Genomic DNA, 17,207 nt, shown 5'->3' with positions numbered 1-17,207 from the left:
ATAACGTAGTAACAATTTCTGCTTTTCACCGATTTATTGCTGAATTTGTCCTGTCAGGAAGCAGACCAATTCAGAGCAATGATTTAAGGAAATCTTTTAATAAAGGCACTTGGCAGAACTCCCCACTTGTCACCTTGCACAGCATTTAATATTCCAGTGTAACGTGACTGTTCATTTCTATTACAGTGGAGAATAATTGTTTTGATAATTGTTTGATAACGTGTTATTTTCAGGTAATTTATTTCTACTTTTTCCGCGTGGTGGATTCTCCTGTGTCCCTGGAGCAAGGAGAGCTGCTGCAGGAGAAATGGAAGGCTTTGTATTACTTTGGAATTAATATTTATTTGGTTTCTTCACTTGCTCAAGAACAAGAGACTCCATGAATAATACATAGGCCCAAAGATGCCAAGATAGGAGGCTTTATATTCTCAATGCCAGTAGGATCCAGAAAACTTAAATCAAAGGTAAGAATCATCATTGTCGGGTGCATCAGGCATGGCTCAGGCAAATGGGAATTCGAGTTCACTTCAAGGCCTGTGTTTTTTTTAAAAAATAAATATGAAGGCAGACCCATTATTATCTTGGGGTAAATGGGGGTAGGAATGACCTGGGAAAAACAGACCACCAGAATGAAATACAGATTCAAAATTTGAAATGCACTGGAAAATCTCCCTATGAGATTTGCATGTTGCTTTCTTGACTTGGATGTATGACTCCTGAGTGTAAATTACTGGGCATGTTTCCTAGCTTTAGATACTTCCCTGTTATGTATTTTACTTTATATATGGTCCCAGAACATGATCTTAAGGCACATGATGCAACATCCTTGCCAAAGCTAAATAGGTCAGGGTCTTGATTAGTGTCAGGATGGGAAACCACTGCCTGTTCCTCTGGTTCAGGAAGAGAAGCAGCTCAGTCTATGATATATTAGCTGGAGGCTCCAACCTTTTCCTGATCAGGACAGGTGTTTTCATGAGCTTCCCTAGCCTGAGTAATTTCATATGTGGTGGTGGCCCTGAAGCTCTTCCCCGGTTGACTGTCTCCTCTGATCCTGTGAATGTTGAGTGGGTGACCTGAGAGCAAGTCAGGAACCCATGCAGCTGTTGTGGTGTGCCCTCCAATCCTGTGGCAGCAATGTCTAGATCCAACAGCTTTTCAGGGTTTCTAGTGGTATGGAGATCTGCTGCGTTGTCCTGCTCTGTGTATGGGGATACCTCAAGTTCCAGAGATGCCATCTACCTGGGAATCCCATGCACACTGCATATAACAGAAGAAAGACAGGGTATAAAAGTAATAAATAAATATTAGCAGAATAATGTGTCTTACAGCTAAGAATTTTGCAGAAATGTAAAGGCCCAATGTAACCTCAGATAACTTCCCAGCTTCAAAAGGGGAAATGATATGCTGTTGATCCTAAAGGCTGCTTTTTCTTAGTACAAGAAGTGGTGTGTAGTTGTTTTTAATGCCTGCCTGCTACACATCCCAAGAGAAACTCCAGCTTAGCTTTTGGGTGACATGTTTTCCTTTGTTATCTCACATCAGTCCTGACACTGAAATTAGTCCGCTAATGCAGCCATCATGGTGCAACAAGATAAAGGGTCAAAAGATGCAGACATTTCTTATCACCCACTGGGTGGATAGATGTGAGCTGGTCAATAAGTGCTTAGTAATGTGTTCACGTTGTATGGAGCTTTTGAACTAATAGACATGTCAGCATAGTCCAAGAAGCTGATGTTTGTACATTTGGGATTGGCGTTGACATTCCACTTCTTCCAGTCTTGCTCTTCTGAATGTAATAAGCAGAACAATTGCTTCTCTGATCAATCATCTTGTTCCAAGTTGCTTTCTCTCCACCCCCCAAACCTTCCCTACGCTTTCTTTCATCAAGGGGTGCCTGATAAACACCATGTTTCACTAAATGAAAGGATAAGTGATGAGGCAGGCGAACAACTATCTATTCTGAGACTTCTTATTGAGAGAGACATGAAATTAAGGCATGAGCATCATTGATGATAAGTCTACTTGGTTTTTGTAGTTCCCAGAGCATGAAATTATTGGGGATTTCCTGGTGCATCTTCCTTACTTCATGCCTTTCAGATTCTATAATATGCTGGATAATGCAGGCAAAACTAGACTGCATGCAGTTAATTGAAATACACAAAGCAGAGTGAGTTCCTATCTCATCAGTAAGGTGCAGTGTACTGAAATCTGAATTGTGCCGATCACTTGAGTCACTGTGTCTGTTTTCCAAAAATGACTGAACAGTTGCATCATCTATACAGCAGTTGTGTTTGCCATGATAAATCCCCAAAGTGGGAAAGAATGGTACATGTCTCAAAACACTTTGGGTTCTGTTATTGGCAGCCTTGAGCCTTTCCGTTATCCTGGAAAGGTTGGGGAGCTAACCCATTAGGCAAGGCGCAATCTATAGCAAAGTTTGCTTAAAGCAGCAGAGCAGCTGTCCAGCACAGCAATCCATGCCAGAGCAGAAGCATTAGCCTAGGTGAAGGGCATGAAACCTTTTTGGCTCTGTCAGCCAGATCCTAGCCCATAGGCCAAACTTGACATCACAGTGCCATCGGGCAATTGGGCACTTTCAAAGAGGGGCTTTCAATTGGGTGCTTACAAAAGGCTTGTAAAGAGCACCCAAGGCTTCCATTTTTGCACCCTATTAGTTGCCTATAACCTAGACAATTAATTGATTAGACATATAAGTTGCATACAGTATTTCAAGACTTGCCAGCATTGCCTGTGCAGCTTTGGTGACAGTTCAGAAAATGCAGTTAGTACAAAAATGTAGTAGCTGGACTGCAGCCGGGGACTACACACCCAGTCTTGCTCATATTAAAAGAGCCTCACTGGCTGCTGATCTATTTCCAAGCCTGATATAAAGATGCTAGTTCTAACCTATAAAGACCTAACAGAACCCAGGTATCTCAAGGGAAACATGCTGCTCTGTCAACATGCACACATACTGAGGTCATCTGCTGGTGGCATTCTCTAATGACACTGCTATCAGAAGAGAGCTCACTGGAAAGACAGATCCTAAAGCTGAGGCTCCAAAATTTTGGCCACCTCATGAGAAGAGAAGACTCCCTGGAAAAGACCCTGATGTTGGGAAAGATGGAGGGCACAAGGAGAAGGGGATGACAGAGGACAAGATGGTTGGACAGTGTTCTCGAAGCTACCAGCATGAGTTTGACCAAACTGCGGGAGGCAGTGGAAGACAGAAGTGCCTGGCGTGCTCTAGTCCATAGGGTCACGAAGAGTCGGACACGACTAAACGACTAAACAACAACAAATCAGAAGAGAGGCAGGTAGTGGTCAGAAGACGTCTGCTGTGGTTCCCCCATTGTGAAGCTCTCTCCCCAAGGAGACTCAACTGGTGCAGGACAGACCAAAAAAAAAAAGGTACTTCTGCACACAATGCATAGTTCATTATGGAATTTGCTCCTACAGCAGGCAGTGATGACCACCAACTTGGATTGTTTTAAATGAGGATTGGACAAATTCATGGAGAATGAGGCTATCAATGGCTTATTAACCCTGAGGACTATATTATACCTCCACTGTTGGAGGCCGTACATATGCCTCTGAATACTAGCTGCTGAGAATCGTGACTGGGATGAGTACTATTAGGTCCTGCTTGTGTGCTTCCCATAGACATTTAGCTTGTCACTGTGAGAACAAGATTCTGGACTAGATAGGTCACTGCCCTGATCCAAAAGGCTCTTGCTTTTTTATTGTCCAGGCACTAGGGTAAGACCCTTTTGTTCACCTAAGGTTTTTAGATAATCTAGTTGGTTTTTTAAAACTATAGTTTGTTTGGACAGAATAGGTCCATTGTTAATTATATTTTTATGTGATTGTACATTGCACTTAATTCAATTTATATAGGGTGATATATCCATTAAAAATAGATTTTAAAAAATGACGGGGAGTTCACATATACTAACTGTTGCACCCATTCATAAGAAGGGCTCGTTTAAAGTGGCATATTAGCATTAATACATTTCCCACTGTCATAAAAGGCAGAAATACATTGTTAATTTCCACCCTTATTTTAATTTGAAACTGATGAAGAAAGGGATCTGTGCAGCCTGGAATCCTGCTAGTTCAAAGGGATTAATTAAAATAAATGCTTATTTCATCTCCCTTGTAATTTATTTAACAAGGCTCTATAGTGTAGGTAAAACAACCATAGTAGCCACCCTGAGAGATAAAGGTATCTCAAAGTATGAGGGATGAGTTTCAGTCTTAGACATTATTGTTTATGGATTCTGGAACGGAAGTGAATTTGCTCTGAAAGCAGCAGTTGAACCCACACAGATGTTAAGAAAAATCTGATACTGACAAACTGTTAGTTGATCTTTAATTAGTTGCCAGGTTTGGAAACTGGAGAGAAACCTTACAAACATGGCTCATTGTAGGCAAGTAAGTGTGTCCTTTATGAGTTTGCAAATTGCTTAATAGAGCAGAGCTCTTTGATAAAATAAGCAATGGGCAGATTTTCTTGCTCTGAATCTGCACATACAAGAGACACTTTGAAGTATTCAGGTGGACCTGTTTACCTGAAAGGACTACACTCTTTCAAAAGAGACACTTTGTGTTGATGTAGATGTTGATGCAGCATGCTGGCACCAGGTTGGCGAAGGCAACTCCAGATGATGCCCCCAAAGCTACTCTCTGCTTTGAAAGTTCAGGGTCCTGGGCAGTGATTCTGGTAAAGCTCTGAACTTCTACTTTCAGAGGCTTGGAATGATCAGAAAACAGTGCTAACTCTAATGAATAAAAACAGCATGAAAGGCTTTTAATTTTGCTTCGGCCAAAAATTCTGAACCCCAAGAAAGTTTCTTTGGCAAAACATTGTTGCTAGTTCACAAATATACCTGTTTCTATAGGATCTTACATTTAAAATTAAGAAAGCCTTCACAGTTCTAAAGACAAAGGTTCCAATTTTGTTCAGGCCTTCTAGCTTTGGAAAAAGCATCTACACTTTTAAATATTTATTCACAATTTACCCTGACAGCCAGAAATGTGATTTTTAAAGCCAGCAACTCAACTGAATACAACTCTTGAGTTCCTATGTGTGTATGGAACATACTAACACTCAATTCATGCTATCCTTTCAAATCATAGTGTTGTGGAACTATTCACACAAACTATCTCTTCACAGGAAAATGAAAGTTTTTTTTTTAAAGCATCCCTTACTATATTAGAATTATGAAAAAGATCCTAGATTGCATTGTATGATTTGTGATCTAGATTTTTTAATCCTAGGCATTTTTCCTACAATATGCTTTGCAGCATGTACACATGAATAATTTTCATCCCTGCCCGTTCCTCTCTTTATTAGTAATCCCACCGAGCCCTCTTTGTCCCTCTTCATTCTACATTTCCACCCCCCACTGTCTTGCTCTTTTCAAATGTAATCATTAATATCAGAAAATTAACTGATTCAAATGAGCGCAATTGTCTGTGCTTTGAATATTCCCAGGGTTGCATCCAGGGGTGGCACTCACACATCTCATTTGCATCTCAGAGAAATGGGCTCATCCGGTTAAATGTTATGTTAAATGCACCACCTTCTGATATGTGTGAAGCAATGTATTAATAAACTGGGTAATTGTCAATTAGACATTCTAGAGGCGTTTTGTTCACAATGGAGAGAACTGCAAATTTTCTTCTGGTGGAAGCCAGCACAGATCTGAAGTCCAAGAAGCTGCCCCCATTTTAACAGTGTGGCTGACAACACTATCCTATACACATCTACTCAGAAGTAAGTCACTTGAGTTCCATTGGGTGTACTCCTAAGACAGTGAATATAGGATTAGAGCCTTAGTACAGTGTTTCCCAACCTTTTTTGGGCAAAGGCACACTTGTTTGATGAAAAAAATCTCGCGGCACACCACCATTACAGCCCCGTGACGTCAGCGCGCAGCGTCACGCCGGGAGGGACGCACGAAAGCGAAAGTTTTCAATTTTTTTCCCTCCCCCTTGCCGGGGAACCTCCAAGCTTTGGGGGTGGGGGGGGGAGGAGGCAGCAAAGCGAGGGACTGAGGGACGGCGGCAGCTGAGGCGGCGGCGGCTGTTGTGGTGGTGGCGGCGATAGCGGGCGGAGGAGGGGGCGGCGGCGGGGCCGAGGTGGCCGGCGGCGGCGGGGGAGGCGGCGGCGGGTGGAGCAGGAGGGCGGCCGAGGCCGGTGAGGGAGTAGGGTTGCCCGGGGCTTGAGGAGCCGTCGCCGGGAGTTGCTGCTGCTGTTGTTGCTGCTGCTGCCCGGACATGCCGGCCTCGTCCGCTGTCTCGCGCTCCTCCCTTTTGCACGCGCTGCCCCGCCGCCGCCCCATTGGCTGGGTCCTGTCAGCTGATCCTGTGTTATTTCCTGTGTGTGTGTGTGAGGGGAGAATGGAGAGAGAAACCTCGGCACCACCACCGCGGAGCCGCCCCCGGCTCGACGCGGATCCTCGCCGCCGCCGCCTCTCACCGCCCGACTCGCCCGCCTCCCTCCCACGGCACACCAGCCAACGTCTCACGGCACACTAGTGTGCCGCGGAACACCGGTTGGGAAACACTGCCTTAGTAGACAGAGTAGTCAAACCTCTGTTCAACAATGCTATCAAACCTTTGTTCAACAATGCAGGTGGTAAGTCCCTAACTCTCACCCTAATTCAACTCGGAGAGATGCAAAGAAGCAGGGATATCATGTATGCCATTTACAGCTCCTTGTAGGATGGAAGAGATCAAAGTGTAGTAAGTAGTATTGGCAGATACTTTGACTAATTCCTGTTCTGCTCAGAAAAGCCCCAGATTTTTTGTTTTTGTTTCCAACCTTGTGAATGCTGTGGACTTTCATCTAAATTTGCAAAAAGAAAAAAGAAAGAAAGAAAGAAAGAAAGAAAGAAAGAAAGAAAGAAAGAAAGAAAGAAAGAAAGAAAGAATTTGAGGAATGAAAATATATATCAGGGAACACCTTGAATTAAATATACATTTAGAAATCTTCACAGACCTATGTAGTATCTATTTACTTGCAGCTATAATAGCCAATGGCATGTTAGCATGCTGCCTATAGTGCATATGCATTATAGACTGAGCCCCTGTCCAACACAGAGTTGAGTGTACTTTGACCCATTGAATTCAAGTACAGTTGATTCTGCGTTGGATTGTATTCAGCATGTCTACTCATGGCCTGCTCTCTGAATGTCAGTGCTGAGCCATAGCCATTGAGTGGGTGCTTATGTCTAAGTGTCAGAGCCTGAGAATAAGTGGTCTGAATTGGTCAGGGCTATTGTTCTCCATGCAAAATCTGAGAGTGAACAGGAAACCTTTATAGGCATTCATGTTGAGCAGAGGCTAGCCAATGGTCAGCCTTGGTGTGCAGAGTCATTCTGGTACCTGGGGTGCTACAGGGCCTTCCCTATGGGTCACCAGATGAGGGAGCTGGGCACAGAGCTGTGGCTTCCATAGCGGCTTCTGACAGCCCTAAAAAAGGAGAGGTGGCATGCATTTTGTAACAAATGGGGGACGAGGGCTTGCCTTTAATTGGTCTTGGCAACTGGCTCCTCTTTGTGGGATGTAAAATCACTGAAGCAGTCCAATACAACATTTCCTGTTTGCCCAGTGTGGACACAGGGGAATGTTGCTCCAGCCAGGAGGAATTCCTGTCACACCTGGTCTGGAGCATTCTCCCCCTGAGTATGACCAGGGAGATGGGTGTGACTCTGGCAGACCCTACAAAAGGACCAGTCATGTAGCCATCCATATCTCTCTCTTGAACCCTTCTCTCTATTTTGCCTTATGCTGTCTGCTGGCTCTCAACCAGCAGCACATGGGCTCATCCCTCACAGAGGATGAACCCACACTTTTCTCTGTAACTACAAGCTAAAGCCTGCCTTCAGGACCATACTGTGAACTGAATGTAAGTAAACCTTATCATTACTTTTAGAAGAAGACTATTGTGCCATTATTGTTTTTAAGAGGGAACTAAAGGGGATTTACCAGGACCAAGCCAATCTGGACAAGCCAGACTGAATTGCTTAACTCAAATGATTCTCATGAATCCACCAACTAGCTTCCTGCAGTGTACAAAGGAATGTGCTCTGCTACTAGCTCACTAACTTGAGTGAGGAATGATAATATTTAATCAATATATCCTCTCCTACTATCCTCAACATTCCCACACTCTTGACCACTGGTTTATTTTTACAGAGTACCCTGAATGTTTCGTTATCCCAAAGCATTCTTGAGGGTGAGTGGGGAATGTCAGCCTCTACAAAAAAAAATACCATCCCAATCATCACCCAGAATGCCCTGGAAAGATGCAATGACCAAGACATTTGGGGAAGATAAAATGGTGACTGTGAGGAAGCAGCAGTCAAAAGGATCTCTGGTGCCACAATCAGCAGCAAAAAACAAAACTCATGAATATGGATAACAAATAAATGAAATGAATGAAGTTTATTAAATGTTACTCTTTTCCAATGCAGAGTGGTTCTTCCTTCAACAAAAATCTAACATTTCTGCTGCTAGAATTGGCCAAAGCTGTCAATTGGCCAATGCTATTTCTTGAAAGGTAAATTAGTCTTGCTCTGCTGACCAGAGAGCTTTTGCCACATAGATCTCTGTGTGACAAGCAAAGGTTTAGTGACAGAGCTTTTAGGTGAGAGAGATCAATGAAAATGGCTTTTTGCCAGCCTCTTGGGTCTATTCCCTTGGGAACACATTCCAAAGATTGCGTTTGATGACATGAGCTCTGGTGAGCAAAAGCTTATGCCACAATACATTTGTTAGTGTTTCAGGTGGCATGGGACTCTGTGTTGTTTTTGCTGCAAAGGTTAGAATCCCACACAATGTGTTAGCAGGTCTCCTCAGTAGACACGTGTATCACATACACACATTCTAGGAGCCTCATGAAGCAAGGGCTTTAGACAGCGGCAAAGGTCATCTCGGCATATTTACCCAGTGACTTACACTCACACAGGTCTTGAGATGGGGAAGCCTATTGCACAGACACAGAATCAAAACACACACATTTAACATTTCAGTAACACAGCAAATTATGCATATCTATTATGGTAGTGGAGATCACTCAGCAACAATTAATATGCATCTATTTGGTTTGGGAGAATTAGCTAATTAATTGTAACTATGACAAAACCAACACTCACGCCATACATGCAAGAAGAAGCAATCACATGAGGCATAAGGGGAGGGGGAGTGAGTTTAGTGCTGCTTAGGGAGGCACATTAGTCTGCTCTTTTTATTTCAGCTCACTTTGCTCACAGGTGTTGGTCAAGCACAGCTGAGGAGGGAGAACTAGAGGGTGACTTCTAAAACACACAGAGGTAGGAAGCTACAAACAGATTTAAATACACAGTCATATACACACTCTTCCAGAACCACACTCATGACCACGTTGGCCAACTCAGTAAAGGATGCTGCTGAGCAGCAGAGTGGTTAGTATACCAACCTGTCTCTATGTCTCAACACCAGGTGCAGGCCCTCCAAGGCAGAGAGGTCTCCTAATAAGGGAGATAGAATGTCTGTGAACTATGGCAATCACACACACCACAGCCCATTAGTCTGTGTTGATTCTGTGCCAAGGATCTCTTCTGACACCAGTGTTGCATGCCACCCCAATCTCCAAGTGGTGCAAAATTCCAGTGGTTCCATGTGCTTACCCAGGGTTTGTGTTTGTTTTTGGAAATGAGGCACATTAGAGACTATGAGGCACAGTGGAGACAGTGGTGTCTTTATTATATATGGTTTATTTACACATGTATATAACCTAAGCCTACGATGGAGGGGCTCACAACATTAACACCCCAAGAGGGTCTTGTTTCTCCCATAGCCTCAGCCTTGGATTGAAACAGAAATCAAACATGGCTCTCAAATGTTGTTCTGACTCTCTCTCCAGCTTGCTGCTTTTCTTCTGGGTCACAGCACGGCAACTCAGCTCTGACTCTGGCATCGGCTTTCTAACTAACTGTGAACTGGGAAGGAGCCCCACCCATTTGCCATCTCACACAGAGCCACCTTTCCTTTGTTTCCCTTAATGGCCCATCCCCTAGGTTACCTAGTCAGACATAGCTGGTTCAGGTCAACACTATCTAGGACCCCCTCCTAAATTTCGATGATGTTTGCCTGGTCAGTTTCCTCATCCATGATTAAATGACAGATGAGTATAGACCTGTTGTGAACTATCCTGGTATTACACAACTGTACTACCAGACTGGAGGGTGCAGTGGCAGAGCTACTGCATATCTGACAGTTACTGGAAAGGCCTAAAAGGGGAACAGTGCATAAACATCTGTGTCACCTTCTTCCACGATGGTATGCTTTCTCTCCTATCCCCTAACTTATGCAAGTAACAACCACTGTGACTGGTGCATTCGTACCATGTTCTACTGCTTCCAACTTAGGCACATTCAGGAAGCATTGCATCCACCTCTTGCATCTCAACCCATCTCACCAATCGACTCAACCACACATTGTGTTTTTAAGTTGTACATCACTTTGTTATATTTCCTATCAAAACGTGGTTTATCAGTCTCCACAAACAGACCTGCACACCCCACTCTTATCTGCAGCCAGCCACTGATAATAAAAATAATAAGTTTGCCACATACAGTATACTATAAAACACGCTAGTAGAGATCTACAGTCGGTATCATTCTGTCCACCTCACCATTCACCTGGAGCAAATGAAATGTCCCCCATCTCAACCAGAGAGGTTCACCCCACTATTAAATAGCTTCTCGCCCCCAATGGTGTTGGACTGTGATAGAATGCAGTTGTTCCAAAAGCCCCATTTCTTATATGGAGTAATTATGCATTCAACACATTTTTCTGAATTCATCAAGCTTACCTCCTGGGGCCAACAGAAGCTGTATTTATATAGAAGTGTATTTCTATGTAGGTAAATGGTAACACCCTCTCCCTGCATGCTATGGTCCCATTTCTGATCTGTCCTCACACACCTGCTATTTATCAGTATTTGTACCGATGGAGAGTTCGCTTTAAAATAAATTAAAATTCAGAGTTGTAAAAACATATGTAGTTTGGTCCTTAGAGTCCCAAAACTTCCTAAATGCTCTCTAAACCTGTTTGTCTTCTGTGCACTCTTCATTTTCTTTTGCTGCAATAGACTCACACAACTACCCCTCTGGAAAGTGTAACAAAACTTTTAATGCTGTCCTTATTCCACAGCATCGGCTCACTGTGTTAGTTTGCGGTTGCAAACTAATGTGGCACATTTAAAGACTGCAAAATTTATTGTAGCACAACCTTGGGGGGTCTGGGCCCATGAAAGCTTACACCACAATAAATTTGTTAGTCTTTAAGGCATCGCAAAACCCTTTCTCCTTCTTGATGGTTCTTCCTAAGCCAATGAATCTCCTGAGATCCTTCTGGTATTTTTACGGGTCAGAACATTTTTTGTTGGAAAAGTTTTACAAGGCTTTGAGGAGGGAGGATTTACACAGACTAGAAATGTTGTCAGGCTGAGCTTGTGTTTCTGCCGTAGAACAGAATTGCCTCCTGGAACTAAAGAAGCCCAGGATCTTGGAACAGAATGGGGAGTGGAAAGACACGGATGAAATGGAGGACTCCTGATTTCATCTCCCTGCTTCTCTTTTCACAAATCATTTAACCTTATTTCAATTTTTCCCCTGACACCCAAAAGTGCAAGTGCAGGAGACTAATTATAAGCTGCTGTGTTCCCTCCCGCCTCCCAGCCCACCCCGTTCAATAGCGACTCCTTATCTCCTGCCATTCTCTGAATGGTGGGGTCTGGCTCCCATCAGAGGATCTGCTGCAAGGAGATACACTATCTCCCCTTATTATCGCAAATTGCAGAGCTCTGCAAAGTCTAATAACACTTGATGACTAATCAGATCTCACTGAAAGTCCATTGGCTTTTGCTCACACCATGAAGGTTGAACACTGCTGATCCAGTTAGTTATTCACTGAAATGCAAATTCAGTTCCTTTCCTGGTCACTGCACTGATTTCTAGCTTGACCAACATGGGTCATGTGAGCCCCTTCCTCCTTGGCCGCATTTTTCTGCCTAAGTTTCCCAAGCAAGTCTCATTAATATAGATTGTACCACTCTCCCTCTTGACATTCATTTGTCATGCCTTTTTATCTCTGTTGTACTCTCTGACAGTTTTCACTCTGTCCCCTCCTGGTGTGTGTGAGTTAGAATGTTAATCTCTGCCAGGCCATCTCTCCCTCCTTGTGTGCACCCCTCTTTCCTTTCTAACCTCAGCAGTTGCCTTGCTCTGGGGAGTCACAAAATGAGGAGGAGGGAGGAGAAACTCAGCTGGGAGAGGCTGGTAACATTGCAGCAAACCACATGTGCCCCGAATGGTTTCTGGATGGATGGTCATGTATATATGCCATTCACAGGCAGCCAAAGCAGTCCATAGAGAAAAAGAAAGGGATGATGGAACCATGTGGGCTTACAGCCCTGTAAAGTTGGGATTGGGTGCCATTTAATTCATCTCCCTGACAGCTGTGCAGTCAGGCCCTCATCCCTTATCAGCAGCATACCCAGTCGCTAACATATGTAGTTTCTGTGTTGGAAGGATCCTTAGGGACCACTGCACAAGCATAATACTGTCTACAATACTGGCTTCAAGTCTCCATTCCTCTCTCTCACACACATCTAGTCTCTTCCCTTTTCCTTCCTTGGAGACTGGGGAGATAAGATATGTTGTTCTTCTGCTCTTAGTGCAGTGGAAGCTACCCAATATGTAGACAAACCTATAGCCCACTTAGTATAGATAAAGACGAGCAATACTAATTGGCTTTGGCTGTCTAGGATTTCAGAAATGAGTCTTTCCTAGCCCTGAATGACTGAGGCTGCATGTACACTATACAGTCATACCTCATGTTACGTCCGCTTCATGTTACATTCTTTCAGGTTACGTCCCGCAGTGACCCGGAAGTACCGGAAAGGGTTACTTCCAGGTTTCGCCGCTCACGCATGTGCAGACGTGCAAAATGACATCACGCGCAAGTGTAGAAGTAGTGAATTGCAACCCGCGCATGCGCAGAGGCACCACTGCGGGTTGCATTCTTTTCATGTTGCGAACGGGCCTCCAGAATGGATCCCGTTCACAACCAGAGATACCACTGTACCTTTAAAGTATATTTGTTTGTTTTTTAATATTAAATTTATTGAAAATTTTTGAAATTACAAAGAAAAAACAAAGCAGAAAAAGAAAATAGAAAAAACAAAGAAAAAACAAACCACATCAAACAATACAAATTCAAAAAACAAAAATACACCGCAAACAAACAAAAATAAATCCATCATTTTGTAATTTTTTATCTTTTTTGTTTTTGTATTTTTCTAAATTTTTCTATTGATAAAACCAAATAAAATATTATAAAAAAGGAAACAAAAATAAATCCATCATTCTCAAATCCTCAACTCTCATTACCTTCTTTCTTTGACCTCCTCCTCCTCCCTTTTTTTGTATCCTGGTTAATAATTATGCAGCAAATCCTTTCCATATTTCATAGTATTCTGTCATTACATTAGCTTGATCTATTTTCATCTTATCTTATAGAAAACCTTAAAAACTTAAAACTTAGATCTTATTTTTACCGACTTCTCAGAACCATAATATTCTTACCTAATTCTTTAAACATTTTTGCTAGAGCCAAGTAATTTCATTCCAACATTTTTCTAACATTCACCAATTTTATAAAACAATCCTGATAATAAAAAGAAAAATAAAAACAATCCAATCTTCATCCAGCGTCCCTTCCTCCTGGTCCCGGGTTTTGTCAGTCCTTTTTATGCCATCGATCTAGCGCATTAACCTGGTAACCTTATATTCGAGGCCCTTAAATCTCTTCCATGTCCCTTCCACAGCTCTTCTTCATATTCTCCTTTCACTCGTGGGAACTCCAGCTTGGTGATGTTTTTGACCCTTTTCAACAAATCAGCCCCTTTTCCATAGTCCAGGCTCAACTCCATGTGGTATTTAAGAAGATGTTTCAGAATCCCTCCAAAATTGAGAGCCCCCACAGCTCCAAACATCTCACGGCCCATTGCCAGACTCGGAAAGTCCAAACATCCCTGCATAGGGGGGTCTATCCAACCCCCCCCATTTCCAAACCAATCCAAACTTTATCTTTCCAAATCTGGCTTTTTCCAAGTTCATTTGTCAAATCCCAAAGCTCTTGTTCCTGCAAGGCCGCAGCTCCCTCCATCTCTGGCGCCCAAGATTCAGCAACATCCTCTTCTCTCATCTGCTCTGTCAGGACACACTCCTGATCTAATTCCTGGGTGAGCTCCACATAGTTTCCCACTGCATGTTCAAAAATTCTGGCCGCATTAGTCATCAAATCCATCTTCTCACTTAACTGTTCCAGTAGGGCACTTGTTTTACAGAGAGCACACAACAGAGCCTCTGAATACATTGTCCTACAAGGTCACAAGTCCATTCCCATGATTGTAATCTGAGACAGCTGCAAGCTCCCTGGAATTAGTTACAGTTTCACAGTCTCCCCCTTTAAAGCATATTTGAAGCACATTTCTCCTCTCAAAGAATTCTGAGCACTGTTTTTAACCCTTCTACAGAGTTACAGGTCCCAGCAAACCTTTTGTGGGCTCAAGGCCACAAATAGGTGCACCAGTTGTTGGCAGATGTGGTCAAACATTGAGCCCCAAAGGCCATGGAATGCAAGAAGCATAGTCTGTGACATATCTCTGCTAAGCACAAGTGTATATAAGACAAACGTAGCAGCTATTCACAACGTCAGTCAATAATGCAACATTCTTCTTTGCTATGCTAATTTAACACCTGTAGCGGACAAGAAAACTTTCATGTCAATTGAGTCCTAAACAAATACAACCAAGCTTAATTATACATTCCAGTACAACACTGCTGTGTAAGCAAAGCTGGAGGAGGTGACTCTTGGGGAAGGTGAATTATAGCTCCGTGCATTATATGCCACCATCAGCTCAAATTCAGACTAGGACAGCTTTTGTCAACCTTGTGTCCTCCAGATGTTGATGGGCTACAATTCCCATCAGTGGCTGATGGGAGCTGTAGTACAACACATCTGGAGGGCATCAGGTTGGCGGATGTTGGAGTAGAAATATAATGTCTGTGGTTGCTGGATGAGTTTCTGAATGGGCTTGCCCTTCTCCAGAGCCTAGGCTGACGTATCTTCCTTCTGTAAACGAATGTAGAGGCACATCTAAACAATTTAAAAGCAAGAGCAGACAGTGGGGTGGTATCATGAACTGGCAGGACAACAGGGAGGAGGAAGTGGATCCTGGCGAGGGGTGCAGCTGTGACTAGGACCTACCAGGGCAGGGCAGGGATGGGGAAGGAGAGGTTAGGGTTGTGGAAAGTACGTACAGGATGACAGAGGATGGTGAGGGGTTGGGGGTCAGTGTGCAAGGACCAGAAGTACAAGACTCCTCACCAGGGCCAGAGAGGACCCCATCTCCATGAACAAGGCAGGCTCTGAAGCATAGGGATCAAGTGAGCAAGGCACTCCAGGAAGCTGAGGCAGGCAAGGGCCCCCAACCCAGCTCCCTAGCTGCCCAGGTGGGGCTCACTAGCTCTGGGAGGAGATGTGTGATTCTTCTGCTGGAGTAGGCTCAGAACAGGTGAGGGTCACACGTCTCAACAAGCCCAGATGCTGCAATCAACATGCAATGTACTAAAAGGGAAACAGAGCTGAGGTGCTGTGTCTGCTCAACTGCCCATGTTGATAGACCTCGGCTTGGATGCTCTGGGACCTCTCTGGGTCTGTGCTTCAGGTTTGACTCCAGACTGTGTTTCCTGACTGCTGGACTTTGAACTTTGCTTATGTGGATTGATCCGTGGACTGTGTTTCCTGACTGTTGAACTTTGAACTTGACATATTGTATACACCAGCAGGACTTGCTGTCAAATAGACTGGGGGTACAAGACAGATGGCTGCACTCATCTGACCACTAGTCAGTTGTGTCACTGTTGCTTACTTGGAGGTAAAGGGGAAGAAGTAGAGGTGGCCATGGAGTAAATAAACTAGTGGAGCTAATCTGGTACTTTGGCTATGCTGACACTGTGCCCCTCCCCCTCTACCTCCCAGTAAGAAGCAGCAATGTAACTGACCAGAGGTGAGTTAAGTGCTGCTACTCCACCATTGTATTATCTGCTGTTCATTAATATTAATGTTTGTTTTTCAATAATTTTACAGTATAAAAATAAAAGAATCAGTAGCTGATCATCACAACATCTCTAAAGTGGGCCTCGCTTTCATTCCCATTCTATATGGATGCAAGACTAAGTCAGAAACAAAGTGACAGTGACTTTTCCCACAGCTATCTGTGTTTTCATATTGGATTACAGCAGATGTCTGAGTCCATGTTCATGCCAAGTCATTTATTTACTGGATTAACTACTTTCTGCTATTAAAATTTCTCTACAGAATGACTTTTTGTGGGCTCTCTACTTTGCAGTGGGCTTTTTGCCATAGCTTGATTTACTCTCTAAAAAGAGCTTTAACTCCTAGATGCTTTGTGAAGAAATAAGGAGCACCTTGTGAGTCAGAAAAACGGGGATGTATTCACTAGGTACTGTAACACAGATTAATCTCAGGCTGAAATGTACTTGGAAGTCCAGCTGTGTTCAGTGTGGCTTATACACAGAATAATAACTTCAGAGAATGATCATCTGAACTTTTTTTAAAAGCCATCTGCAATTAGAATAAATAAGAGTTGCACAGAATTTGCATGGCAATGCTCCCTAAAATCCATTTCTTTGGCATTGTCAGTGCCTGAGGTTAAGAAAGCTAAGCCCATTTGTGGTGTTATAGAAGGTGGGAAATGCCACATTTATGGTGGAGGCTGGCCCATTAGGGCAAGTGGGACCAGTCTGCCTTCAGCCAGACCCGATCTGTCTGACTTATTACTTACAAGTTCAGGGGGATCGCATTGGCTGTCAGCTTCCTCTTTTTTAGTCTCTTTTGCCTGTGTAGAACACAGAAGGGACGATGAAGAGGACGATGCTAGAATTGGTTGACTGCCTGTCATTGGCCACCTCCTGTTGGGTTTCCTGCCTTCTCTCCTACCAGGCAGCAGTCAAGGGTTGTAAGCATGTTAGCTCCACCAGCCAGCTGCCCTGTTGCTCTCTGCAAGTTGATGGGTGACTGAGATTAGGAGTGGGATCCTGTACTCGTGGGGTTTCCCCATGCAG

The 17,207-nt window shown here is 43.6% G+C and overlaps 1 protein-coding gene and 2 long non-coding RNA genes across 15 annotated transcripts in view; 2 read left to right on the top strand and 1 right to left on the bottom strand.

Annotated features, from left to right (window-relative positions):
* The window catches only part of LOC308574241 (uncharacterized protein), an 83,582-nt gene extending 75,120 nt beyond the window's left edge, over nt 1-8,462 (top strand). For 7 of the 13 annotated variants that reach the window (XR_014002361.1, XR_014002362.1, XR_014002363.1 and 4 more), the window contains 2 exons: nt 234-5,779; nt 7,823-8,462. The gene's annotated coding sequence lies outside the window, so the exon portion shown is untranslated. The remainder of the gene's footprint in view (nt 1-233; nt 5,780-7,822) is intronic. The other 6 variants (XR_014002365.1, XR_014002367.1, XR_014002368.1 and 3 more) reach the window with 2 other exon arrangements.
* The window catches only part of LOC308574303, a 397,067-nt gene that overhangs the window by 202,671 nt on the left and 177,189 nt on the right, over nt 1-17,207 (bottom strand). The gene's annotated exons all lie outside the window — the stretch shown is intronic.
* On the top strand, nt 9,851-16,442 carry LOC308574283. The gene is made up of 2 exons (XR_014002438.1): nt 9,851-13,159; nt 14,543-16,442. It is a non-coding gene; the product is annotated as an uncharacterized lncRNA (long non-coding RNA).

The sequence above is a fragment of the Podarcis bocagei genome (assembly GCF_964188305.1).
Source record: "Podarcis bocagei genome assembly, chromosome: 15".
Classification (NCBI taxonomy): Eukaryota; Metazoa; Chordata; class Lepidosauria; order Squamata; family Lacertidae; genus Podarcis; species Podarcis bocagei.
The sequence above is the reverse complement of the archived record's forward strand: the minus strand, read 5'-3'. Positions and strand labels throughout refer to the sequence as shown.